This window comes from Oryctolagus cuniculus, chromosome 2, assembly GCF_964237555.1.
Source record: "Oryctolagus cuniculus chromosome 2, mOryCun1.1, whole genome shotgun sequence".
Lineage (NCBI taxonomy): Eukaryota > Metazoa > Chordata > Mammalia > Lagomorpha > Leporidae > Oryctolagus > Oryctolagus cuniculus.
This window is the reverse complement of record NC_091433.1, coordinates 41176813-41203957: the sequence shown is the minus strand read 5'-3', so window position 1 is coordinate 41203957 and position 27145 is coordinate 41176813. Positions and strand designations below refer to the sequence as shown.

Genomic DNA, 27145 nt, shown 5'->3' with positions numbered 1-27145 from the left:
CTGCAAGCCTTTTATAGGTATGCTGTAGTTAAATCTCACTGCATAGTGTATTGCCCTCCAGTGTACGGATGAGGGGTCGGAGGTAAAGGAGGTGAAATAACCTAAGCACACGTGCTCATCTGACCCACGGTGAGCTGGGTTTTAGCAGGTCTTCGTGTACCATGAATTGGGCATGCCGTGGGTGCCTTTGTTGCTTCACACTGAGGAAAATGCTCCTGTAGCTCTCACCTTGCTCTTGCTCTGGGTAGGCGTGAACTGTGCCGTGCGCTCCAATACTTGCGAGGCGTCAGTCTTGCTTGTCTTGTTCTTAGGCTGATGGGAGAAAAGTTAAGCTCAAATGAGTCAACATAACAACCCGAGGCTCGTACTTGTACGTGCGCATGGCCCTGAAAAGGAATAAGTGGAAGCTGAAAGGAGGGGGACTTATGCCAATTTTGGACTTTTTCTTTTTAAAAAATTATTTTGTTTATTTGAAAGGCAGAGTTACAAAGAGAGAGGGAGAGAAATCTTTCATCCACTGGTTCATTCCCCAGATGGCCCCAAAGTTTAGGGTTGGGCCAGAAGCCAGGAGCCAGGAGCTTCCTCCAGGTCTCCCACGTGGGTACAAAGGCCCAAGCACTTGGACCATCCTCTGCTGTTTTTCCAGGTGCATTAGCAGGGAGTTGGATTGGAAGTGGAGCAGCCAGGACTCCAACCGGGATCCAAATGGGATTTGGGCATTGCATAACCCAGTACAGCACAATGCTGGCCCTAGGACAAGTCTTAAAACTTAGACTTCTATTTAAGTATTTTCTTTGACCATTAGGCTTGAATTTTGCCTTTACCAAAGACTGATGAGTACAGTAAATGTAGCCTAAGGTGTTTCTGACACTTATTTAGCAGACACGTGGTGTTTACTATACGGCAAGCACCATTAGTTGTAAGCACTTGGTAGTTATTTGCTTTGAGAATCCCACTGAGCTTCTTCAAGGTGGATGGTGGTGTCTTCCCTGCTGTGGAACCGAGGAACTGAGAACTGGGACGAAGTGACTTGCCTGGGTCACAGATAGCAGGTGTCGAGGTGACATGCTGAGCAAGAAAAGCCGGCACTGAGTCTGTTCTCTTACCCAAAAGTGTGCCTTTGAGATGGATTTTTTTTTTTAGAAAAATTAAATTCCAGTTTCACATTAAGGTCTATTTGAGGTTGGAGGCACTTTGTTGTGATTCTTGTTTTTCAGTTCTGAAAATAAACAGAGAAACACCTGTATAAGATTAGCCTTCCCAGTGTCGATGTTGCTTAGCAAAAATTCACGTGTGTTTCTTCTGTGCCTATTCCAGATGACTTTGGATATTATAAAGTTATAACAGCATAGAATGTTCTGAGTGATTTACTGTTGGAGGTTTTTTTTATTATTCCCAATAAAAAGCTTGTTGTTTTAACTAAAAGAAGAGCATTTAAAAAAAACTCCAAATAGCTCCTTGTATGATTCTTGGAAAATTCTTTTTCTAATTCAACACTCAGAGTGTGTTAATGAATGAAACCTTTTACAATGTCAGCTCTGGTCTTGGGCTTTGTCCTAGGTTACCTAGACCAAGTGGTGATGAGCAAAATTATTAACTTTGAGCTCGGCCAGGTCTGAGTGAAGCCTCAAACCCTCAGCTGGCTGCATGTGGCAGGGTCTGAGGTTCCTGGCAGGAGGAGTGGTAGTTGGGGAGGGACTATTTGCAGAAATGTTACAATCCTGCCCAGCATCATTCCTAGCCTACTGTTTGGTAATTTGTGCTTCCTTGTTTTTCAATCAGTCTAGTTATGGGGGTTATCAATTTTGTTAGTACTTTCATGAACCAACTCTTACTTTCATTGATTTTAAACATTTTATTAATTTCTGCTCTTTTATTTATTTCTTCCTTCTACTTTGCATTTTTAAAAATTTTATTTATTTGAAAGACAGAGTTTCAAAGAGGGTAGAGACAGAGAGACAGAGGTCTTTCATCTGCTGATTCATTCCGCAAATGGCCCCAATGGCCAGAGCTGGGCTGATCCAAAGCCAGGAGCCAGGAGCTTCCTCTGGGTCTCCCCTGCAAGTGCAGGGGCCCAAGGGCTTGGGCCATCTTCTGTTTTCCCAGGCCATAGCAGAGAGCTGGATTGGAAATGGAGCAGCCAGGACTCAAATTGGCTACGCCACAGTGCTGGCCCCATGGCCCCCCTGCTTTGCATTTAGTTTGCTATTCTTTTACTGGTTTCCACTATGAAAACTTAGATGATTAATTTTAAACCTTTATTCTCTTACAATATATGCATTTAAAGCTAACATTTACCTCCAAAGACTGCTTTAGTACTCTGAATTTTGATATGTTGTGTTTTCACTCAGATTTCATTCAAATGTTTTAAAATTTTCCCTTGTGAGTTCTTCTTTAGGCCATGAGTTATTTAGGAGTGCATTGCTTGATTTCAAGTATTTGGGAATTTCCCAGATATCTTTCTGATTAATTTGTTTTGGATGCAGAACATATTATGTATAATGGCAGTCTGGGAAATTTATTGAGATTTGTTTTGTGGCCTAGCATTTTACCCACATTATTCCCAATATTCTAGGGCCAGAGCTAAGGCATAGCAGGATTGAGCCAGCACCTGCAATGCTGGCATCCCATTTGGGCTCTGGTTCATATTCTGGCTGCACTTCCAATCTAGCTCATTGCTAATGGCCTGGGAAAGCAGCAAAAGATGGCCCAAGTGCTGGGGCCCCTGCACCCTCATGAGAGACCTGGATGAAGCTCCTGACTCCTGGCTTCTGGCTTTGGCCTGGCCCAGCCCTAGCCATTGCAACCATTTGGGGAGTGAACCAGTGGATGGAAGATCTCTCACTCTTTCTGTCTCTTCCTCTCTCTGTAACTTTGCCTTTCAAATAAATACATACTTCTAAAAATTTCATTATTCTAAGAAATTATCAAAATCAAGTGATCAAGTCATCCTTGACTTTTCTTTTTCATTCATACCTCAGTCAGTCAGTCAGCAAATCTTATTGCCTCTGTTTTAAAAATGTATCCAGGCCGGCGCTGCGGCTCACTAGGCTAATCCTCCAACTTGTGGCGCCGGCACACTGGGTTCTAGTCCCGGTCGGGGCACTGGATTCTGTCCCGGTTACCCCTCTTCCAGGCCAGCTCTTTGCTGTGGCCAGGGAGTGCAGTGGAGGATGGCCCAAGTACTTGGGCCCTGCATCCACATGGGAGACCAGGAGAAGCACCTGGCTCCTGGCTTCGGATCAGCGAGGTGCGCCGGCCGCAGCGCGCCAGCCGTGGCGGCCATTGGAGGGTGAACCAATGGCAAAGGAAGACCTTTCTCTCTGTCTCTCTCTCTCACTGTCCACTCTGCCTGTCAACAACAAAAAAAATGTATCCAGAATCTTCTTTCCACTTCCACTTCTACCATCCTGGTGTGAATCACTGTCACCTCTTTCTGAATTAATAGAATTGCCTTTTAACTGTTCCCTACGTGATCTGTCTTGTAAGACCTTACTGCTCTCACTTCGGCACACTGGTCTCCCTGCTTTTCTTTAAACACTCAAGCACAGTCCTGTCTTTACACATGTTTTCTTGCTCGGCAGGTACTTCCCATGGGCAGGGTGAGCTTTGTCACTGTATTCAAGTCTCTGCTAAATGAGACCTTCCCTGAAGATCCAGCCAAGGCAACCTGTCCCACCCTGTATCATAGTCTACCCCTTTACCTTGATGTTCTCCTTTGTCGTATCACTGATCACTACCTGATTTCTTATGTAGTTGCTATTTTGTTTATTGTCTTTCCCACCCCCTTAAGAAGCATGTTTCACAGGATGGAACCTTGATTTTGTTAACTGTTGAATCCCTAGTTCTTAGAAGAGAGCCTTGTATTTACTAAATATTTGTTGAATGAATAACTGTGCATGACATTAAGTCATATACTAGAGATGCAATGGACAGCATAGACACTGTCCTTGACTGCATGACATTTACAGTTCTTTTAAAGATTTATTTATTTGAAAGAGTGACAAAGAAAGAGGGAAAGACAGTGAGAGAGAGAGAGATCTTCCATCCGCTTGTTCACTCCCTAGGTGGCCACAATGGCTAGTGTTGAGCCAGGGAGCTGGATTGGAAGTGCAGCAGACAGACACCAACCAGTGCCTAATTGAGATGCTGGTATCTCAGGTGGCGACTTAACCTGCTACTCCACAATGCTGGCCCACATTTACAATTCTTACAGGGAGAAAGGTATTTCATAATTAATTATGTAATATTTAATTATTGTGATTATAAACACCACAGATACATCATTGACAGTTCCAACTAAAGTTCTTGTGGGGAGCAACCCGGACTAGACTGAGTTACTGGAATTAAGACTTATTCTATGCATCTGCTCTCCCACAATATGGCGCTGGGAGAGAAGAAAACAGCTTCTACACAGGTGCCTCCAGTTCAACCAATAAACTGTAGGACTTGCTCCTGATTGGAGGAGAGCAGCGTACTCGGCGTGTGGGCAGCCGAGTTGGGATTGGCAGAGGAGGACTATAAAGGAGGAGAGAGACAGCATGCACGAGGAACATCTAAGGGGAACACCTAAGGGGAACACCTGTGCAGCCCCCGAGAGAGCCGGCCGGCGGTGTGCCGCTCCCCTGCGGAAGTGGGGAATGTGGCCAGGGGGGACTGCCCTTCCACGGAGGTGGAAGGGACAGTAGCCAACCCGGGAAGAACCAGCAGCAAACCCGGGGAGGGCCGAGCAGACGAAAGAACAGCGCAGGGTCCTGTGTCGTTCCTCCACGAAGAGGGGGAGCGACATAATGGTGCCGTGACTCGGATATGAAGCCTAGGCAGGGTTCAGTGTCGTTCCTCCATGAAGAGGGGGAGCGACATAATGGTGCCGTGACTCGGATAGGAAACCTAGGATGGATAGGAAATCTAGGACGGATAGGAAACCTAGGAGGGAAGAAGTGGAAAATACCAGAGAGAGAGACTAGCAAACAGCCTAGGGAAAAGCCGGACGAAAAAGGTGCCGGAAGAAGCTATTGAAAGCCTAGGCATAGACTCAGATACGGACTACGGACTACGGGGGGAAGCTGGGAGAAATCTCTAAGGTCGAAAGCGAAAGTGAAAGCTAGAACAAACAGACTCGGATACGGACTGTGGGGAGAGGCCAGGAGAAATGAGGGAGGAATATTGTTGGAGGAAAGCTTGGGGAAACATACCGGGTAGAGAAAAATGTTAGGGAAATTGAAGCCGCGGGGGGCAGGCCGAGGCGGAAACGAAAGCCACTTTTGGATTCTCAAGTTAGCCCGGGAATAGGGGGCGAAAAGTTAAAACCAGAAGCGGAAACGTAAGCCTGGTTGGGATCCGTCTGATTAGCCCGGGGAGCAAAGGACGGGAAGCCAAACTGTGGGGCGGAGACGTAAGCTGGGTTGAATTCGCCAGGCTAGCCCGGGGAACTTGGATTGAATGCTAGTGGTGGAGACGCAAGCTACGCTGTGTGACTCGCGGAAGCCGCCGCGTGCAGAGAGAGCACGGGGCGTGAATAGATAGGGAACGCGGGGCTGGCGCGAGGCCGTGGTTCAGACGCGAAAGGGCTAGTGAGAGACCGCGGAGTGTGCGCGCGAAGCCGAGCCGCGCAGAGCCGGGAGCCCGCCGGCGGGGCGAGGCACCGGGAAGCCGCGCGGAGCCGTGAAGCTGCCGCGGGGCGGGAGCCGGGAAGCCGCGGGGATAAGAGAAACAGAAGTTTAGAAGTAAAATGAGAGCGGGAAGCTGCGGGGATAAGAGAAACAGAAGTTTAGAAGTAAAATGAGAGAAATAGGAATGCTGGAAGATAGAAGTAAAATGGGAGAAATAGGAATGCCCGGAGATAGAGAAGTAGAGAAATAGAAAGGCCTCCCCACAACACTGCAATGTGAGAGCTTGGATTCGGTCTGCCTGATTAAGTGAGGCGATGAGCACCTGCGGGCGGCTAGCAGCTTATGCGCCGCAGGTCACCGAAGACAGGCACGCTATCAACACCAATAAGGCCTCCCCACAACACAGCAATGAGAGAAATAAGGCCTCCCCACAACACAGCAATGAGAGAGCTTGGATTCGGTTTGCCTGATTGTCAGGGCTTGTAAGCCCCTGCAGGCAGAGCAGAGCATGCGCTGCAGGGCACCGAACACAGGCACGCATCAGCGCCTAAAAACCTCCTCACAACATGGCGAAGAGAGGACCCGGATTCGGTTTGCCTGATTGATAGGACTTGTAAGAACCTGTGGCAACTCTAGCAAGTAGAGCAGAGTGTGTGCCGCGGGACACCGAAGACAGGCGCGTATCAATGCCAAAAAATAAAAAGAAAGGGGGATCTGTGGGGAGCAACCCGGACTAGACTGAGTTACTGGAATTAAGACTTATTCTATGCATCTGCTCTCCCACAATATGGCGCTGGGAGAGAAGAAAACAGCTTCTACACAGGTGCCTCCAGTTCAACCAATAAACTGTAGGACTTGCTCCTGATTGGAGGAGAGCAGTGTACTCGGCGTGTGGGCAGCCGAGTTGGGATTGGCAGAGGAGGACTATAAAGGAGGAGAGAGACAGCATGCACGAGGAACATCTAAGGGGAACACCTAAGGGGAACACCTGTGCAGCCCCCGAGAGAGCCGGCCGGCGGTGTGCCGCTCCCCTGCGGAAGTGGGGAATGTGGCCAGGGGGGACTGCCCTTCCACGGAGGTGGAAGGGACAGTAGCCAACCCGGGAAGAACCAGCAGCAAACCCGGGGAGGGCCGAGCAGACGAAAGAACAGCGCAGGGTCCTGTGTCGTTCCTCCACGAAGAGGGGGAGCGACATAATGGTGCCGTGACTCGGATATGAAGCCTAGGCAGGGTTCAGTGTCGTTCCTCCACGAAGAGGGGGAGCGACAGTTCTTGATGTTTGGAAGACAGACTATCAAATATTTAATAATTTAGGGCCAAGAGACAGAATCCCACAAATTGTGTAATTTTTGAAACAGAAATATAAAGAATCAATGTCATGCAAATGAGCATCTATACTTAGAGGTAGTTTAAATAAGATTATAAAGGTTTAGAGGCAGCTGACAAAGCAGGACAGAGAACCAGATTAAAAGGAGCCTACTAAACAGCTAATCCAATGTGGCTTAGTTCTTTCTTTCAGTCAAGGTTACTGCAGGTCCCAGGAAAAGAAACCCAGTGGCAGATAGACTTGGTCAAGCTAATGACACTTTGGGGAGGAAAACAAAGCATAGCATTCTTACACTTTTAAGTTCGAAAAACATTTTGGTTGTATGTTTTATGTATGCAGACAAAATTCCTATTGCCTTCAGTTTCAACAAAGGAATACTGACTCCCCCACCCCTCTACCCAAGCCTTCCAATCCAATCTTTTTCTTGCCCACATTGCAGGCTCCTGTGAGTGCTCCCTCAGCTGTCTGTTACACTGAACTTTGGTCATCTCTGCTCCTGCCTGCCTCCCTCCTCTGCCTGGTTCCTGAGGAGAACACTTGTGTGTGCTCATAGATCTTGGAGCAGTGCCCAGCAGGTTGCTGGTGCTCAGGAATTATGTATTGAACTAATGAATAAACACTTGCATGAATTTCATGACTTTTTAAGATGTATTATTTTGCATTATTAAACATGCTACACACATACAAATAGGATGCAGATTTTCACTTAAAACACAAGAGATGAATTATTTTCTTTGGTCACATTTTGCTAGAATTATTTGACAAGTTATTTAGAAGCAATGTATAAACAATGACTTGGCATCTTTACATAAGCTAATTGCTTAACAGTCACAAGCATTTGGCTATCAGAAGTTCCATTGCAACATGTTGGATATTGGGAGCCTAAGCAGTGTGTTGCAAAACTCCAGTTTAGGTGCTATCCACCAGCTTAGAGGAAAGGGAGAGGAAGAGAGCACATTTATTTATTGAGTACTCTCTTGTACCCCCAGTGCACAGTATGCTGTAATCTTGTTCCATTTATACTCACAAAAGCCTGATGAATTAGGTATGATATTTCCATTTTATGAATAAAGAAATTAAGGTTCAGAAAGGTTAAGTAATTTTCTCAGACCACACTTCTAATACCCACTTTCTCAAGAATCAGAAATACGAAGTTCATCATCGATTATAGTTTTGGAAGGGGAAAGTTGCTTGAAGGAAATGTGAAAGCTAGTAAAGGAAGGAACCTTTGAGATAAAACACATGAGTCATTGCAAATATGTAATGAATTTTGTGCACGTGTGTGTGATTCACTGGGGAAGAGCTATTTTATGATGGCCACTAGCATGAAGTTTTATGATGTCAGCTGGGAATTAAGTAGGCAGAAGGAGATTTACTAGACTTATTACTCCAACCATTTTACTTAGCTCATTAAAATCAGTTTTAAAAGTTTTCAAATTACAAGCAAATCATGAGAAAGTGAGCATTCCATGGCTATATATGGGAGCACATTGCCAATCAGTATCTTGTTCAGTTTCTAGGTGTATTTACTTCTGTTACATTATTCTAGCTAACTCCAATATTTTTTTATTTATTTTTTTGACAGGCAGAGTTAGACAGTGAGAGAGAGAGAAACAGAGAGATAACTCCAAAACTTTAAAAAGAAACTAGGAAAATTTGTGGCAATGCAATTAATTATTGTGAAAAGAATCTTTACTTTGATATTTGTCTTTTTGAAATTATAGTAGCAGTTGGCCGGTGCTGCAGCTCACTAGGCTAATCCTCCTTCTGCGGTGCCGGCACACCGGGTTCTAGTCCTGGTCGGGGCGTCGGATTCTGTCCCGGTCGCTCCTCTTCCAGTCCAGCTCTCTGCTATGGCCCGGGAGTGCAGTGGAGGATGGCCCAAGTCCTTGGGCCCTACACCTGCATGGGAGACCAGGAGAAGCACCTGGCTCCTGGCTTCAGATCAGCGCAGCGCGCTGGCCACAGCGGCCATTGGAGGGTGAACCAATGGGAAAGGAAGACCTTTCTCTCTGTCTCTCTCACTGTCCACTCTGTCTGTAAAAAAAAAAAAAAAAAAAAAAAAAAAAAAAAAAAAAAACCAGAAGAAGAAGAAATTATAGTAGCCGTGAGCATTTGACCTAGTGATTAAGGCGTATGATAAGATGCTTGTTTCCAGTTCACAGTGCATGGATTTCAGCTCACCTCCAGTTCCCAATTCCAGACTCCTGACAGCACAGACCCTGGGAGGCAGCAGGTGGTGGTTCAGTAGTAGTTGGGTCCTTGCCTCCCATGTGGGAGACATGCATCTTGTTCGCAGCTCCTGCTTTGGCCTGGGCCAGTCCAGGTCACTGTGGGCAGTTGGGGAATGAACCAGCAGATGGGAGCTCTCTTTTTGTTTCTTTACTTAAAAAAAAAAAATTATAACAGTCCCTTATGCTTTAGGAATGATAAAACATTCTTAACATTACTAAAATCAATCCTTATAGCAAACCTATATGATATGATCACACCTATACCATGAAAACTGAAACTCATCGTTCATTATTGTGCTCCAAATCCCAGAAGTAATGAGCAGTAGGGTGAGATTCCAACTCAGTCTTGTGCCTCCAAAACCTGTGTATTGAAGCCCGGCATACCCTCATAGAAAGCTCCCTGAAAGTGGTTGGCAGTCCTTGGCATAGGCTGAGACAAAGTGCAATTCGATTTAAAAACAAGAAGGCTTCCACTTGTGACAACAGATAGTCATTTTCTGAAAATGCAAAGTCTTCAAGAAAAAGTATCAAACTGAAAATATTAAGGAGGTCCACAGATGGTCTGAGTACTTTCAATAATAAAAAGATTCAAGTCAGGTAATTAAGAGACATTAAAAATATTTCAAGGAGAAAATTTTTTACATGTGAAGCATGTAATGAAATTATGAAAAATAATAATGCAACTATTTTTTGCATTTATGCTCAGGTGCTATGTGAGATTACAAGTGTATCCAACTTACAGATGAAGAAGCAATTACAGCGGTGAAAAACAACATTTCCTCAAGTACGTACAGTATTCTTGGTGTCACGACTAGAGGTCTGTTGCTGAGCTAGGCGACTTGAATTAATCTTTCTTGTTTTACTGTCCATCTGGTAAAGGTGGTGCTCTAGAGTTAGAGAAGCCTGGGTATAGCGAGTGAGATGAAACACAGAACACCAATTTAACCTTGAATTCCATGTGCTATTTGACACCTACTTTCCATGTGTTACATCTGACAGCCCTATCTGGGTGTGAACTCAAGCTAATTTGGACACAATGCCATTGTAACCCTGGGCTGATCACTTCTGCTTGTAGCCTCTCTTCCTCCATAAAAATGAAGAACCTACAGTGTGCCTCGCACGACTGTTGAGGCTTTGGGACACTGCCTTCCTCTCTTGGGGCTTTCTCTCAGTGTGTCTACTCATTACTTATTTTTACCTTAATACCCAGAACATGTATTCTCATTTCATGCCTTTTGAAATGCATACAATTAGCTTTATGCAGACAGGTTTGAGATACTACCGTGTCATTCAAGGCCAGGAGCTTATTTTCCAAAGTAGATTATGTAGCTTTTCTTAGAGAGGACATAATAAAAGGGACTGACACAGTAACAGTTTAGCATACACATGTGGCTACATTGCTAGGTTTTTTGGGGGAAGTTTATCAGAGAGATGGATTTGTCAAAAACACTTGTATTAGCTGCTTAAAGGGTGTGTTTAAATACAAATGACATAACATGTTTTAAAAAATGATATATTTCGTAGAATATTGATTGATCAGCGTGCTGAAAAAAGGCAATAAAATAAAAGTCAGAGGTAAGCACACATTTTTTTGAGTTATATTGGCAGTATGAATTTAGGGTCATGGCAATGTTAATGCATTCTAACAACCTCATTTCTAAGAAAACACTAAATAATCAGAGATGAATATATTGACTTTTGAAAATGAAAATTAATTTTCAAATTGTTCAGAGAAAAAATCAATAGGAAAATCAATCAACAAGTCATAGAATAGACTATGATAAATATGCAATATTTAAATGATTGCTTTAAATAGAAACTTAGTAATATGAAAATTATCATAATATGTGAAGTATGAATCAGAATGATTTTATTTAAAAAGATACAATGGTAGATATGAAAGGTATCAATTTTAGTTATCCCAAAATGGTAAAACTATGTTTTAGTTTTATTTTTTCCTTTCCATCATATCAAAATTTTATGGTGCCTGGTTTATTTTGTGATTAAAATTAGAAAACTATTTTTAAAATTCTGGAACCCAGAAACCAAATTTCTTAAGGTACTCAGTACCACTCTATTTTCTTTTGGGCATTTTCTCTTTTTTGAGAGCCTCCATTTAACTGAGGTAATAACTGTAACCTGGGTTTTCAATGGTTAATCAGGAGGCAAATACTGCAAGTACTGGAGAAAGAATGACCCATTATTGCATCGGATAGATTTAAATAAAGGCAGTTTTGATTAAAACAGACAGCATTTATTTCATGTGTGTATTTAAGCTGTCAACTGTCCTATAAAAAAATTCTTAGGGAAATTAACTTTTAGGTCATCCAGTAACATTTAGACATTAACTGTCATATCGTAATGGTTTCTGCACATCTGAAGAATTAATTATTCTTAAAAGAGGTTCAGCTTCATCCTATTTTACTTATTGATCAGATATGTTTAAAATTTGTCATTTTCCATAAAATATACAATTAAAAAATCAGTGAGTAATGAAGTACGCACTATCTATATGTTACTAGTTTTTTAAAAATTAATTATTCTTTGTAAAAACCTAGACAGTATTTTCAAGATTGAAGCCATGGATAAAATTGGAAGTACAGTTTTTATAAAGCTTACCAAGAAATATGACCTTTAGTTATTTTCAAATTTGTTAAAAGGCATAGCTTTGAGAAACCCCTTTTATCTCCAACTCTCATACATATTAATAAGCTCAGGTTCAAGTACAGGATAATGATGATTTGGTTGCTGTTATTTTCATCCTTGTATAAATCCGTAAATCCAATACTGAGTCATGAAAATCCTCCTTTGTCAATGCCACGAATTGTTTCTTTCCCTGGGAATGACTAGGAAAACCAGCCATTTGTGCCCATGTAAGGAAAGCAAAAAAATCAACATATTTATTATCTAAAAAATTAGAATCTGGATTTCAACAATGTCAAGATTTACAGTATATTCCTGTTTGTATTGGATATACCACTGACATCTGCTCCTAAAAGACACAGATTATCACTTTAACAACCAAAGGTAAGAACCCAGGTTAATTGCAGTTATATTTTGACATATGCTTATACTTCTGTTTGATTGATTATTCAGTTTTGCTTTGCTTCCCATGTTATGTGCTTTCTAGATGCTGTTGATGGTCTTTATTGACTTTTCTGCATTTTTGGCAGATAAGTGAATATTCTACTAAAATGTAATTTTAGTTATAAATAACAATAAATAAATACCTGGCATTATGATTCTGCTGATCTGGGTATTGTAATAAATGTTGCTTGCTTTCTGAATTTTTAAAAAATATTTTACTTATTTATTTATTTGAGAAGCAGAGTTACAGACAGAGAGAGGGAGAGACAGAGAAAGGTCCTCCATCTGCTTGTTCACTCCCCAAATGGCTGCAATGGCCGGAGCTGGGCTGATTCAAAGCCAGGAGCTTGAGATTCCTCCTGGTCTCCCACGCTAGTACAAGAGGCCAAGCACTTAGGCCATCTTCCATGACTTTTCTAGGCCATAAGCAGAGAGCTGGATCAGAAGAAGAGCAGCTAGGACATGAACTGGTGTCCATATGGGATGCTGGTTCCACAGGCAGAGGCCTAGCCTACTATACCACTGTGCCAGCCCCTCTGAAAATTTTAATTCCATTTTTAGATGTCAAAAGCAATGACTTTAGCAGTTGTGTCTTTCACCAGAGGAAGCATTGTATGCAAGGACATTTCAAAAAGTTCATGGAAAAATGGAATTACAAGATGAATTTGCCTTGGTGTAAACATTTTTTTGAATCCCTGCATAGTTTTTTCATCATGTTCACTTCCATGAACTTTTTATAGACACATTACATGCATGGCTATCCAACTTTTTGGCACCAAAATAAGCTTATCTTTCAATTCTGTTTTTTATTAACTTTTTTCTTTCTCCTTAAATTATTTGAAGATAAAACACATTCATATAGATTGTAATAAAACTAATTAACTCCTGAAAATATGAACTCTAGCTCCCTGGGGACTTCTTAAGTGGTAAGGTAAGCATTTTTATAGCAACCTGCATCCCTCTTTTCAAAGATGGATAGGTGGTCTGAAGAGATGAAGTGGCTCACCCAAGGCTGTATATGTTACTGCTCTGTGATGGAGCCAGATTGTAAAACACCATGCCTTTGAATTCTCTGTGAAAGGCACGTGTATTTTAATTAGAAACTATTATCAATTAGCGTCATGTTTTATATTTATAAATTTAAAAACTACTATGGGTTGGCATTTGGCGTAGTGGTTAAGAAGCCAGTCTGGGACACGTGCGTGCCATGTTAGAGTACCTGCGCTTGAATCTTGGCTCTTTTCCTGATTCCAGCTTCCTACTAATGCACTCTCTCAGATATGGTAGATTATAGCTCAAGTGATTCAGTCCTTGCTACCCACACGGGAGACCTGGATTGAGTTCCCAATCCCTCCTTTCCGCCTGGCCCAGCCTCTGGCTGTTGTGGGCATTTGGGAATGAATCAGTGAATGGGATCTCTCTCTCTGCCTTTCAAATAAGTAAAATTGTTAAACAGAAATTTTTAAAAATTGAAAAATGTTTGTTACTATTCATAATTTTAATGTTACAATTACATTTTCTAAATATTAGTGATTTCATTCTATATTGGAAGATGGACATATTTAAATAAAGCTTTAAAAATGTTCCTCTTGTTAAAGATTGGTCTTATAATAGCTTTTTACATTTGACCTTTTTATTTATATATCTCTTAATCAATTTGTTTTATTACATTTGTTCTTTCACTCATCTAACATCCATAAACACTGTTTACCTATGCCATTGTTACATCAAGCTGGCAAACAAAAGAGTGTAGCATCAGGGTGTACATATAATTCAAACATCTAATAGTTATCTTTTGTACCTTATAGAGAATATACTTTCTTTCCTCCTTTCTGGGAACATTTATAAATAAAGTAATTCAGTAGAGCAAAAAGGATATAGGCTGCATTATAAGACTATAGTCAAATAAAGTTAGATATTAACAAGAAAAGTATAAATTAAAGATTGACCCCTTAGAAGTAAATTTTTTTTTAAAGGAATGGAAAAGAAACCTCAAGGAGGGTTGTTGGTTTTGTTTTTATTTGGAGAAACAAAGAGATGGAAAGGGGCAGACAGAGAGTACCTGTCTATTGGTTTACTCCACAAATTCCAGGAACAGCAGAGCCTGGGCCAGGAACTCACTTCTCCCATGTGGGTGGCAAGAACCCTGTCACGTAAGATGGAGTCCATGCTATCAAACCCAGATACTCCCAGAGGGGAACAGGCAGTCTTACCTGTTGTCTCACTCACTAGGCTAAATACTCACTTCTCAAATAGGTTTTTAGTTGAAAAAAACAACAAAACAGTTATTTCAGATAGTTCTCTTTCTCTTTTTTAAGTTGTAAAGTAAATGTGTGCTAAAAACTAAAAAGCCTGGGTGAGACAGCTCATTTTCTACAAAGACAGATGTCTGAACTTAGGTAAAAATTAAGTTGACTAAAAATTACAGACCATATAGAATCAGGTGTCCAAGAACAACCTGCGAAAAAGTCCCTGCACTGTACATATTTTCTACTTAGTAATTAATCTAACAAATACATTTTTAGTGCCTACTACAATGCCAGACAGTGTCCTAGGCCTTTTCCCTGTTGCTACCCACTAACACGTGAAAGCAGTAAGTGCACACGGTACTGCTGCCCTTTACTTCCGGTGATCATGTGCAGGGAGTGGGCTTCCATATTCAAATTTTGGCTATGACTCTAACCGGACTTTCCACAGCTCATCCTTAAAGGGGAAATGTAATGTGCCATTCCAGCAGCAGACAACCAGGATTTTTTTTTAGCTTTTATTTAATGAATATAAATTTCCAAAGTACAGCTTATGGATTACAATGGCTTCCCCCCCATAACGTCCCTGCCACCCGCAACCCTCCCCTTTCCCACTCCCTCTCCCCTTCCATTCATATCAAGATTCATTTTCGATTCTCTTTATATACAGAAGATCAGTTTAGCATACATTAAGTAAAGATTTCAACAGTTTGCTCCCACACAGAAACATAAAGACAACCAGGATTTTGAACTATGATAACACAGGTACTCTATAGATTGGGACAGGTGCATAAAATTGCATCTTAGAGTTTGCAGATGTCACCATTCCAAAGTACAGATCAATCTGAGCTTTAACACTTCATTAACTTTAATTGATGAAAAGACAATTGATAAAATTTATCATGTTTTCTTGATAAAATAGTGAATTAGTAATAAGAGAAAGCTTTCTTAGCACAGTGGTTTTTATCTAGCCCAGAATTGGCCATTGTGGTCATCTGGGGAGTGAACCAGCAGAGGGAAGATCTCTCTCTGTGTCTACCACTCTCTCTCTCTCTCTGGAACTCTGCCTTTCAAATAAATAAAAACAGATCTTTAAAAAAATGTAGAAGTATCCTTTGTCATGTGATAAAAACTTACTATGTTAACATTGTTGATTCTTCCAAATTCATAAATTTAATAAAATTTTTTTATAGTAGATTATGAATTTTCTTAGGAATTTGATAAGATTATCCTAAAAGGAACCCACATTCATAAATGTATATGTTGTCCTGTCATAGAAACAAGTCATTCTTAAATAAGAATAAATGGTCACTTAAATGCAGTCATAAAAGTGATAAGTGTAGATGTATGTATTTTGATGAAATACACATATAGTAGTAGTGCAATAAAATACATAACCAAAGTAAAAGAAAATATGTTAGTTGAATGTTATGAGCCAAGCACTGGGAAATGTACAATTTAAAGCTCCTTGGTAGTTCCTTTCAAGTCTGGTGGGAGAGACACTGACACGAATGGATCATAATCACATAATGGGTTGGTGCATGGGTGATGAGTTTGCTACTTTCTGTGGACGTTGAGGAGGAGTCACAAGCATGTGGCCATCCTAATTCTAGCTGTCTTAGTCTGCCAGGGCTGCCATAACAGCCTGTCACAGGCTGAGCAGCTTAAACAAGAGAGCATTATTTCCCATGGTTTTGGAAGCTGCAAGTTGCAGGTAGAGGCGCCAGCAGGTTGGGTTTCTTCTGAGACCTCTGTCTTGGCTTACACTTGGCCATAGCCTAGCCCTCTCCTTGAATGATCTTTCCTGTGTGCGCATACATCCCTCAGGGGTCTCTGTGTGTTCTGAAATGACATTAGGTGTTTTGGAAAGGCTAGCTAAAGAGTCCACTACTTGCATTAGGGTGGACCTCATCCAGTCACTTGCCAGATTAGACTAGGCCCACCCCAATGGCCTCACTTTGACTTTGTCACCTGTTTAAAAGTCCTACTTCCAAATATGGTCATATACTGATATACTAAGGGTTAGGGCCTTAAAAAATGAATTTGGAGGGGATACGAGTCAGCTCATAACACCAGCCATAGAAAATACCTGCCCTTCTTCTCCTTCTTTCTCTTCTTCCTCCTCTTCCTCATCCTCCTCTTCTCTTATTTACTTTATTGTCTGGCAAACTCCTACTCACCCTTCAAAATCCAATTACATAACCCCTGCTTTGGGAATCTTTGCATGACTGTCCCAGCACTAACAGGATTGGCCTATGCACACATGGTATTATCATGCTGGATTTTTATTATTTTCGGGTTTCTCTTATTAACTCCTGGATTGGAAGCCTGTCTTGAGCAACGTCTCCCCTCTTACTTTGCTTTCTCCCCATCACTCCTCAGCAAACTACAGGGCATTGCTTTTATGGTAGTGAATGCTTTTACAATAGTGAATTTATAATACAAATATTGAGAAGTAAAAATATCAACTAAGTACAATTGATTTATGTCACTTGAAAGTTGTTTGAAAGTAAAGCTATCAACAGTTTAAATGTACTCCTTTTGGAATAAAGTAAGAGAAGTAGAAAAAAAGTTACTTTGATGGTTGAGTACTGACTGTGATTACCAGAATCTCTGTGGAGTTAGTGTCCAGCAGTCTTTGTGTGCTGAGTTCTGAGTATTTGCTCGTAACCAGGGATGTAGAGAAAAACAAAGTAAGTTCCCTGCCCTCAAGAAGCTTACAGAACATTGGGAAAATGGGGCATTCACCTGTAAATATAGATGTTTGTGCAAATAACTAATTGCCTGGGTCCTGCTGCTATATCAAGATTCTACAGCCTGGCGCTGGCATCACAACATGGAGGGAGAGCAAGTAAGCATGTGTGAGATGGCGGTGGGCAAATGGAGCCAGACTTACCCTTTTCATCAGGAATCCACTCTCTCAGTAACTAAGCCACTCTTGGCATCATGACATTAATCTATTCTTGGGAGTAGAGCCCTGGTGACCTAATGACCCTTTAATGAACTCCTTAATATGGTTTCAGTGGCAATTAAATTGCAATATGAGTTTTAGAGGTGACTTTCAAACCATACCAGTGCCAAAGGAGGGAATTAAAATACAGGCAAAATAGAAAATAGATAGTGAAATCAAAATAGATTTGATAGTAGATAGAATCTTGAGCTTGACTTGCCAAAAACACCTGTTAGCAGCATGAATTTCTGTTCCATAATTTCATTATAGAGCAGATATGGGAGTCAAGCACCCTAACATAGAAGCCAGGAAAAACTTTACATAATCAGAATTTGTTAATTTCTGTTATCAAATACTCAGAATTCTGAATACTTTCTCATCCATTGAAGATGAAGTTGTGGGAATGATAACACATTAAGTTCTCCAGCTATTGTGTGATCTTTGTTCTTACTCTTGCTTAGTACAACATTGATTTTAAAGAAAATGTTCCTTGTTGATGAAGGATCTTGTGATGGTCTAAGGTCATAATTACAGGTATTATTTTGTTGTTGTAATCAATTCCTTATATTTATTTAACAAACATTTATTAACAAATATTCCCAGTTCTGCAGACCAGGACTATGGTAGTAAACAAAACAGACTTCCTGTTCTTATGATGCTTATGTTTTCAGGACCTTAAAACACTGTCATATTTTTTTTTTAATTCTTTTTTTGACAGAGTGGACAGTGAGAGAGAGAGAGAGAGAGACAGAGAGAAAGGTCTTCCTTTTGCCATTGGTTCACCCTCCAATGGCCGCCGCGGCCGGCACGCTGCGGCTGGCGCACTGTGCTGATCCAAAGGCAGGAGCCAGGTACTTATCCTGGTCTCCCAAGGGGTGCAGGGCCCAAGCACTTGGGCCATCCTCCACTGCACTCCCAGGCCATAGCAGAGAGCTGGCCTGGAAGAGGGGCAACCGGGACAGAATCCGGCGCCCTGACCGGGACTAGAACCTGGTGTGCCGGTGCTGCTAGGCGGAGGATTAGCCTGTTGAGCCGCGGCGCCGGCCGTCATATTTTTTGATCTTGTAAAATGTTTTAGTTTTAAAAAGGAGTACTGGAAAAATATTTACTTACTTAGTAATTGGCTTTTGATTGAGATTTCTGTTTTATGATAGATACTGTATATGTTTTCTGTAGATTGTAAAGATGATAATGGCTATGATGCTAATAATCTCTTTGGCAAAGTTGTTCATTGTTGAGAAAGTATTGGATTTTCTTCATATATTGGTAACAGTTGATTTAAGCTTGACAAGTACTTGTGCTTGGCATGGGCATATATAGCAGTGGTATTGTCTGCTCTGGGGAGTTTGAAGGAATTGTAGCTGGCTTATGATCCTATAAGGATAATTCTCATTTTCTTTGATAATTGCTTTGACAATTTTGACTTCTCAAAGTGATAGTTTGGAGGGAGGAGATTATAGAAAGAAGATTGTTTTAATCGTTTTAGCTTTCTTTGTCTGTGTTCTAAGGAAGCTGATGGTTGTTTCTTCCTGAACTCTGAGATTATATAATGACTGTATCAAGTTGCATTGTATAACACCTCACAGCCTGTATGGTTTCATCATCTCCCCACTGAGACTCATTACACCAGGCAGGACAGGTGCTTCCACCTCCCCTTTACAGAAGAGGAGTGAGATGCAGGAAGCTCCCTGTCAGGGTTTCTCAGCAACTTGCTGAAGAGCTGGGCTGGACAGAGTCCTTGCTGAGCAGTGATGGCAGGTCCCAGGCCGTGGCTGCCTCTGCTGTAGAGCAGGCTGAGCCCGTCCCAGTGCTTGCACAATGCTGAGCATTGTTAAACATTAAGAAACAGACTTAGCAATTAAACACCGAGATTGGGCAAGAAGTGGAAAACATGGCTTATTGATTTATTTTCACCCTTTTATGCAGTAGAGCTCCAAAAGGTACTCCTTCTGTCCAACTGAAACTTCGTAGCCTTTGACCCAGGTGTCCCCTTTCCAATAATGGTCAGCATTGTCTAAAAGCAAAGATGCTCGGGGCCAGCGTGGCTCACTTGGTTAATCCTCCGCCTGCGGCACCAGCATCCCATATGGGCGCCGGGTTCTAGCCCTGGTTGCTCCTCTTTTAGTCCATCTCTCTGCTGTGGCCCCGGAAGGCAGTGGAGGATGGCCCAAGTGTTTGGGCCCTGCACCTGCATGGGAGACCGGAAGGAGGCACCTGGCTCCTGGCTTCGGATTGGTGCAGCGCTGGCCGTAGTGGCCATTTAGGGGGTGAACCAACGGAAGGAAGACCTTTCTCTCTGTCTCTGTCTCTGTCTATAACTCTACCTGTCAAATAAATTAAAAAAATAAAATAAAATAAAAGCAAAGATGCTGAGTGGATGATTTTCACTATTAAATAGAATCCCATTTAAAAAAAAACTTTTATTTTCTTATTAAAAAATACATTAAGGGGCAAATGTTGTGGTGTAGCTGCTAAGCTGCTGCTTGGGACACCTGTGTCCCATGTCAGAGGCCCTGAGTTAGAGTCCCAGCTCTGTTTTCCAATCCAGCTTCCTGCTGATGCACACCCTGCGAGGCAGTAGATGATGGCTTAAGTACTTGGGCCCCAGCCACCTCTGTGGGAGACCCCGATGGAGTTCCTGACTTCGGACTCAGCCTGGCCCACCCTTGTCTATTGTAGGCATTTGGGAAGTAAACCAGCCAATGGAAGATTCATATTCTCTCTCTCCCTCTTTCTCTCTCTCTCTTCCTCTCTGATCCTTCCTCCCTTCCTCCCTTCCTCCCTCTCTACCTGTGTCTCTCTGTTGATCAGCTTCCAAATAAATACAGTAGTAACAAAACATTTAAAAAATATGGAGAAAATACAGATTAATATAAAAAGAAAGCAAAAATACTGATAATCCACTGCCAAAGAACATATTTAACATTAAAGTGCTTAATCTTTCTGTGCATATATGTATAGTTTTTAAGAAAGTGATGTGAGGCTGCCACCACGGCTCACTAGGTTCACCCTCTGCCTGCAGCGCCAGTACCCCAGGTTCTAGTCCCGGTTGGGGCACCGGATTCTGTCCTGGTTGCTCCTCTTCCAGTCCAGCTCTCTGTTGTGGCCCAGAAGGGCAGTGGAGGATGGCCCAGGTGCTTGGGCCCTGCACCTGTGTGGGAGACCAGGAAGAAGCACCTGGCTCCTGGCTTCGGATCGGTGCAGGGCGCTGGCTGTAGCGGCCATTTGGGGGGTGAACCAATGGAAAGAAAGACCTTTTTCTCTGTCTCTCTCTCTCTCACTGTCTAATTCTGCCTGTCAAAAAAAAAAAAAAAGTGATGTGATACTACAAATATTATTTAGCATTGTGCTTTTTACTGCTTAATGAGATCAACATTTTTTATATAATGTTCTAAGAAAAATATTGAAATGCATCCTTTTATTATAGAATAGTGCATATTCATTGTATAAAATTTGAATCATACAGAGGTATGTAGTTGTGCTCTCTGTAGAGTTGACTGTTGTTTATAGTTTAGTACATATTATTCTGCACTTTCTGTGAAGCCTGAGTTTTACCCCTTGCTTTGGTGCATTGGAGTACCTTTCTTTAGAAAATGTTAGAACTACTGGAGCAGAGAGTATCATTTTGAAAGAACAATGAATACACAACAGATGTTTCATTTGGAATGATCTGTAGGAGCACCCACATAGAATACTACACAAGCAACCAGCAACATAAAAGAAACCTTATGGATGTTGATCATCTTTGGTCACCTTCAAATAATCCTTAAGTAGCATGTTTGTTCTGAGTTACCAAGTACATTGCTGCCCCTGTTTAAGGTGATGTTTTGAGGTCTGTGTTTGATGCCAGCCTTACAGTCTGGATTCCTTAGTACAGTTCTCAGTTTCCTTGCTTGGGTGAAAACACAAACATTTACATATAAACATTTAACTTTTGGAGTTATATTCATAAATCCGAATCACAACATATTGTGATGACAATGAATGAGATTATGTGAGTTAGAATGTTATGTAAGTCATAAAGTGGTAGGCAAATATTTAGTGCTGTACGATCTACACGGTTGATGGGTTAGCAAAGTACACATGTGATAATAGCAGAATTTTATACTTTAGAAAGGTAGAATTAAAATGAACTTAATAATCAGAGGGTCAGTGGTGCATGGTTACTTGTGAGATAATAATGCCTGACACCTGGCAGGTGTTTATTAAGTGTGTCTAAATGTTGTATAGATGAAAGAATACAACTGAAAAAAAATGGAGCAAGAATATAAACATGTAATTCACAGTGGAAGACATCCAAATGACTAACACACAGGAGAGTTTGTCCTTCCCCAGTGAATGCAAATTGAAGACCAGAGTGCAAGCAGTTTCTCACTCCTTGGGTGGAGAGAAACTTCAAAATTTGACAATATAAAATGTTGGTGAGGATGTGGGGAAAATGATATGCTTACTTGTGTGGGTCCAACAGCCCAATCAATTATTCATGAATAGAAAGGGGATAAAAATAGAAAAGGAGGGACCGGTGCTGTGGTGTAGCGGGTGAAGCTGCCACCTGCAGTACCGACATCCCATACGGGCAATGGTTCAAGTTCTGGCTGCTCCACTTCTGATCTGGCTCTCTGCTATGGCCTGGAAAAGCAGTAGAAGATGGCCCAAATCCTTGGGCCCCTGCACCCACGTGGGAGACCCAGAAGAAGCTCCTGGCTCCTGGCTTCAGATCAACACAGCTCTGGCCATTGCAGCCATTTGGGGAGTGAATCAGCAGATGGAGGTTCACTTTCTCGATCTCTCTCTCTCTCTCTCTCTCTCTGCCTCTCTGAAACTCTGCATATCAAATAAATGAAAAGAAAAGGAAGAGAAGATGGTGTACAGGACATAATATTAACAAACCATATTATAAAATGAAATAGCTCGCCGGCACCATAGCTCACTAGGTTAATCCTCTGCCTGTTGCACTGGTACCCCAGGTTCTAGTCCCGGTCAGGGTCCAGATTCTATCCTGGTTGCTCCTCTTCCAGGCCAGCTCTCTGCTGTGGCCCGGGAGTACAGTGGAGGATGGTCCAAGTCCTTGGGCCCTGCACCCGCATGGGAGACCAGGATAAGTACCTGGCTCCTGGCTTCTGATAAGCGCGGTGCGCCAGCCACAGTGGCCATTGTGGGGTGAACCAACGGAAAAGGAAGACATTTCTCTCTGTCTCTCTCTCTCACTGTCCACTCTGCCTGTCAAAAAAAAAAGAAATAGCTCTATTAGTGCAGATAATTTTCAAAACAATTTTGAATGAAATAAATCAAGTTGTAGAATATTTCCATAGTAATAATAATAACATCTCTATCTAGGACGATACTGCTTCATAAACCTAAAAGACATGTTCAAAGCTATCCTTTGGTTATGGATGCTTACATAGGTATGAAAAGGATGGGGAATGACTTGGAAAGATACACAGCAAACTTACAGAGGTGGCTGCTTCTAGGGAGGTGAGGTAGGTGGCTGTTTGTTAAAAAGCTTCAACTTTAGGTGTAAAGATTTTTTTTTAACAGAGAAGGACTGGGAGCTAATATGACTAAAGTCAAAGTTAACCGTGGTGGTAGAAATACAGATGATATAATTTTATACTATTTTTTCATATAAAAATATTCATTTTTTAGTGGGCAATCTTTCCATTGTATAATGTATTAACTTTTTTAAAAAAAATTCCTTTTTATATAGTTGAATGTCAAAGCATAGTGAATAATTTTATGACTTCTTTAAAATATATACGTGAAGAAAAACACAGACATTTGCCATACCAACAGTAGGCATTAATTTAAAAAGATAGTCCCAATAATTTAATAAAACTCCCAGAAACAATCATTTCTGAAATGTAGGAGATTTAAAACATAAATATAAAAGGCTAAGAGGCAAAAGGCAAAAGGATTCACTCTTGCCTTTTCTTTTTAAGTAAATATCCAAATAATTTGTGATATGCAGAAAGTTCAAGTGACAGCAGTTGCGGCCTCCATCACCCTCAGAAGCGCTGTCCCTGCTCTGGGGATAGACACCGCACTGAGGACAGCAACATGTCTCTGATTGGCTTCGTGGGATTCTCCTGCAGGTCCGTCTTGATCGCCCCTGACTCGGCCAGTTTCCACTCCAACTTATCTGAGTCAAGTTCATGCCACCCAACACTAGGGGACCAATAAGCTGAGCCTTGATCTCACCTTCAAGGTAAATGAATACTGTGGGCAGATTCCTATCAGGATAATTGGGTTTAAATTGTGCTGAGATGGTTTTGATAAACTTCGTATCAGGAAACTTCCTGGCAAGTCCACCAGAGTGTTGATTTATCAGGGCACAGGGGGAATCCTTTGTTGGTAAAGGTGCAAGATTACCCAGAAGTCCTCACCAGCTTTGGTAACTTCTCAGATGTAATCTTTTCCTGAAATCTCTAAAACTTCTTCAAATTTATTCTTTTCTTGAGTTGCTCTCCACTCAGCCAGTCTTTGCTGCCTGTACGTTTCAATAGCACATTCTTCCACTTCATTAAATTCATCTTCATTGCCGTCCAGTTCTTCCAGTGGCGTATCTTCATATGTCTGACCACTGACTGCTGGAGCACTTGTTCCTCCTCTCCGCCGCCTCCTTTCCCAACTCTTTCAGACTCCCCTTTGAGGGCAGGATGCCCTCCACTCGGTGTCTGCGTTGGGGTCCTGCGTGTAGTCCCACAGTGCTCAAGCCTCAGAATATTCATTTTTTCTCCCGCAAACGTGAGCGGGTACTTGCTAGATGCTAAGCACAGTGCCAAATGCTTAGGAGAGAGGAGTGAAACACAAAACAAAACAAACAAAAACCACTTACTTTCTTAAAGGGCTCAGTCTAGTGAACTTATAAAAAATCTGTTGTGTTTTTCCTAAGGAATATAGTGGATTCAGAATCTCTGCATAGGATGGAGTTAGGAGCCAGTTGGTTAGAAGTGAGGGTTAGAAATGTATCTTAAATGTATCCAATTATTTACCAAATCTGCTGTTTTCTTTTTTCTTTTGAAGATTTATTTTATTTATTTGAAAGACACAGTTACAGAGAGAGGTAGAGACAGAGACAGAGATCTTGCATCCACTGGTTCACTCCTCAATTGGCTGCAACGGCTGGAGCTGTGCCAATCTGAAGCCAGGACCAAGGAACTTCTTCTGGGTCTCCTACGTGGGTGCAGGGGCCCAAGGACTTAGGCCATCTTCTACTGCTATCCCAGGCCATAGCAGAGAGCTGGGACAGAAGAGGAGCAGCTGGGACTAAAACCAGCACCTATATGGGATGCTGGCACTTCAGGCCAGGGTATTAACCTGCTGTGCCACAGTGCTGCACCTGCTGTTTTCTAAAAGTATATTTATTTGGGGGTGGCTTGGATATCCTTAAGGATATAATTAGCGTGTGAAACCCCCAAGGCCACCTCTTTGCTTGATTGTTGTTGTAAGAGGTACATTTTGAATGATTGTTCCTGCATTGTAAAGAGTTGCTTAGTTCAAAAGAGATGGTGTAGTCCCAGCTTTGGTGGAAAAGATCACGCTGATAGGAATGAGGCAAAGATAAACATGGTCACTTGGGTAATGGGTGACTGAGTTCATACCATGCCTTTTCTGAAAGCATGGAAAGGACCTGGGCTTTGAAGAGCTTGTTTTTACACACCAGCTGTAGGACAAAAGTCATGTGACCTTTGGCAAGTCTTTTAACTTCTTTGAGCTTTATATCATGAACTGTGAAAAAGAGAACATAAAGCCCACGTCTCAGATTCCTGTGTGGATTCAGTGTGCTAACCTGTACCTAACGTAGTACTTGACCTGTGGCGGGCACTCAATAAACATTGTTTTCCTTTCTGTCTTTGTCCTGGGAGTTGAAGCCATCAAGGCTGCAGAGGGAGCACTGGGTGCAGGGAACGGCCATGTTCTGGAAGTTCTTCCTCACCTGCATATCCCTGTACTGCCTGCATCTGCCCCACACGTGGAAAGGACGCACTGCAGCTTCCAGGAGCACTCTCCCTGAAGCTGTCAGAAAGGCTTCACTGCCAGTCTGCAACACTGGTTAGCACTGGGGGACATTCGGAGGATACCCACACTAGAAGTGCTTGACTCACTTAGCAAGGGGATGGTACTCTCCTGCCTCCCATTGGCCACTTCTATTTTTTTAAACATTGTTTTATTTATGTAAGGTGAACATATTTAATGCATTTCATTTATACAGATTTAGGAGCATAGTGATACTTTCCACCTTACCCTCTCTCCCACCCATGCTTCCATCCTTCCTCCTCCTCCTCCTTCCTTTCTTGTTAGTTGTTTTTTTTTTTTTTTTTTTTTTTTTGACAGGCAGAGTGGACAGCGAGAGAGACAGAGAGAAAGGTCTTCCTTCTGTTGGTTCACCCCCCCAATGGCCGCTGCGGCCAGTGCACTGTGCCGATCCGAAGGCAGGAGCCAGGTGCTTCTCCTCGTCTCCTATATGGGTGCAGGGCCCAAGGACTTGGGCCATCCTCCACTGCACTCCCAGGCCACAGCAGAGAGCTGGCCTGGAAGAGGGGCAACTGGGACAGAATCCGGCGCCCCGACCGGGACTAGAACCTGGGGTGCCGGTGCCACAGGTGGAGGATTAGCCTAGTGAGCCGCGGTGCCGGCCTCTTGTTCTTTCATTTAATTTTTACAATTACATAGTTTCAGCTTATTTTATAATCATAAAATTAACCCTCTACTAAGTAAAGAATTCAATAAATAGTAAAAAAAAAAAAAAAACACTATTCCGTAACAGTCGAAACAAGGGCTGTAAACAATAATCAATTATGGAAGTGTCAATTTTACTGCTATGCAATATGTTTTTTATACTCTATTAGTTATCACAGATCAGGGAAAACATATGGTATTTGTCTTTTTGGGACTGGCTTACTTTATTAAGTATAATGGTTTCCAGTTGTATCCATTTTGTTGTGAAAGACAGGATTTCATTTTTTTTTTTTTTTACAGCTGAACAATATTCCAAAGTGTATATTTACTACATTTCTTTATAGAATCATTGGTTGATGGGCATCTGGGTTGATTCCACATCTTAGCTATTGTGAATTGAGCTGCAATAAGCATGGGGGTACAGAGAACTCTTTCATATGCTGGTGTCACTTTGGGTAAATTCCCAGGAGTGGAATGGCAGGGTGATATGGTAGGTCTGTATGCAGATTTCTGAGGTACCTCCATACCTCACATCTTCCACAGTGGATGTACTAGTTTGCATTCCCACAAACAGTGGATTAGGGTACCGTTTTCCCCACATCCTCGCCAGCATTTGTTGTTTGCTGATTTCTGTAGGAAAGCCATTCTCAACTGGGGTGCGGTGAAACCTGGTTGTGGTTTTGATTTGCATTTTCTGATGGTAAGGATCCTGAGCACGTTTCCATGTGTCTGTTGGCATGGGCCACTTCTAAATCCTTCCCTACACCTTCTCTTTTCCCCGCTGGCTCCACGTGCTCCTCCTCATCCTGGACATGTGCTGCTGTCCCATCGCTGCTCCATATTCATCAAGGAACCCGGCATGTGCCGCAGATGTCCCCTTCCTCCTGATCTCCCTGTCGTGCAGGGCGAGCCCTCCAGCTATGAAACGTGAAGCGCGAGAGACAGCTGAGCCCTCAGCCTTGGAAATTCTCGTCTTGCTCCACTCTGGCAATCGTCTCTTACTTTCCATT

The 27145-nt window shown here is 42.2% G+C and overlaps 1 protein-coding gene and 1 pseudogene across 3 annotated transcripts in view; one reads left to right on the top strand and one right to left on the bottom strand.

The window, feature by feature from the left end:
• Positions 1-195: 195 nt before the first annotated feature.
• On the bottom strand, positions 196-26736 carry LOC100356609 (phosducin-like protein 3; annotated as a pseudogene).
• The window catches only part of CNGA1 (cyclic nucleotide gated channel subunit alpha 1), a 50352-nt gene continuing 33789 nt past the window's right edge, over positions 10583-27145 (top strand). The window contains exons 1-2 of one of the 3 annotated variants that reach the window (XM_070069644.1): positions 10583-10748; positions 12024-12200. The gene's annotated coding sequence lies outside the window, so the exon portion shown is untranslated. Of the gene's footprint in view, positions 10749-11957; positions 12201-23548; positions 23662-27145 lie in introns of those variants that run through there. The other 2 variants (XM_070069646.1, XM_008248606.4) reach the window with 2 other exon arrangements.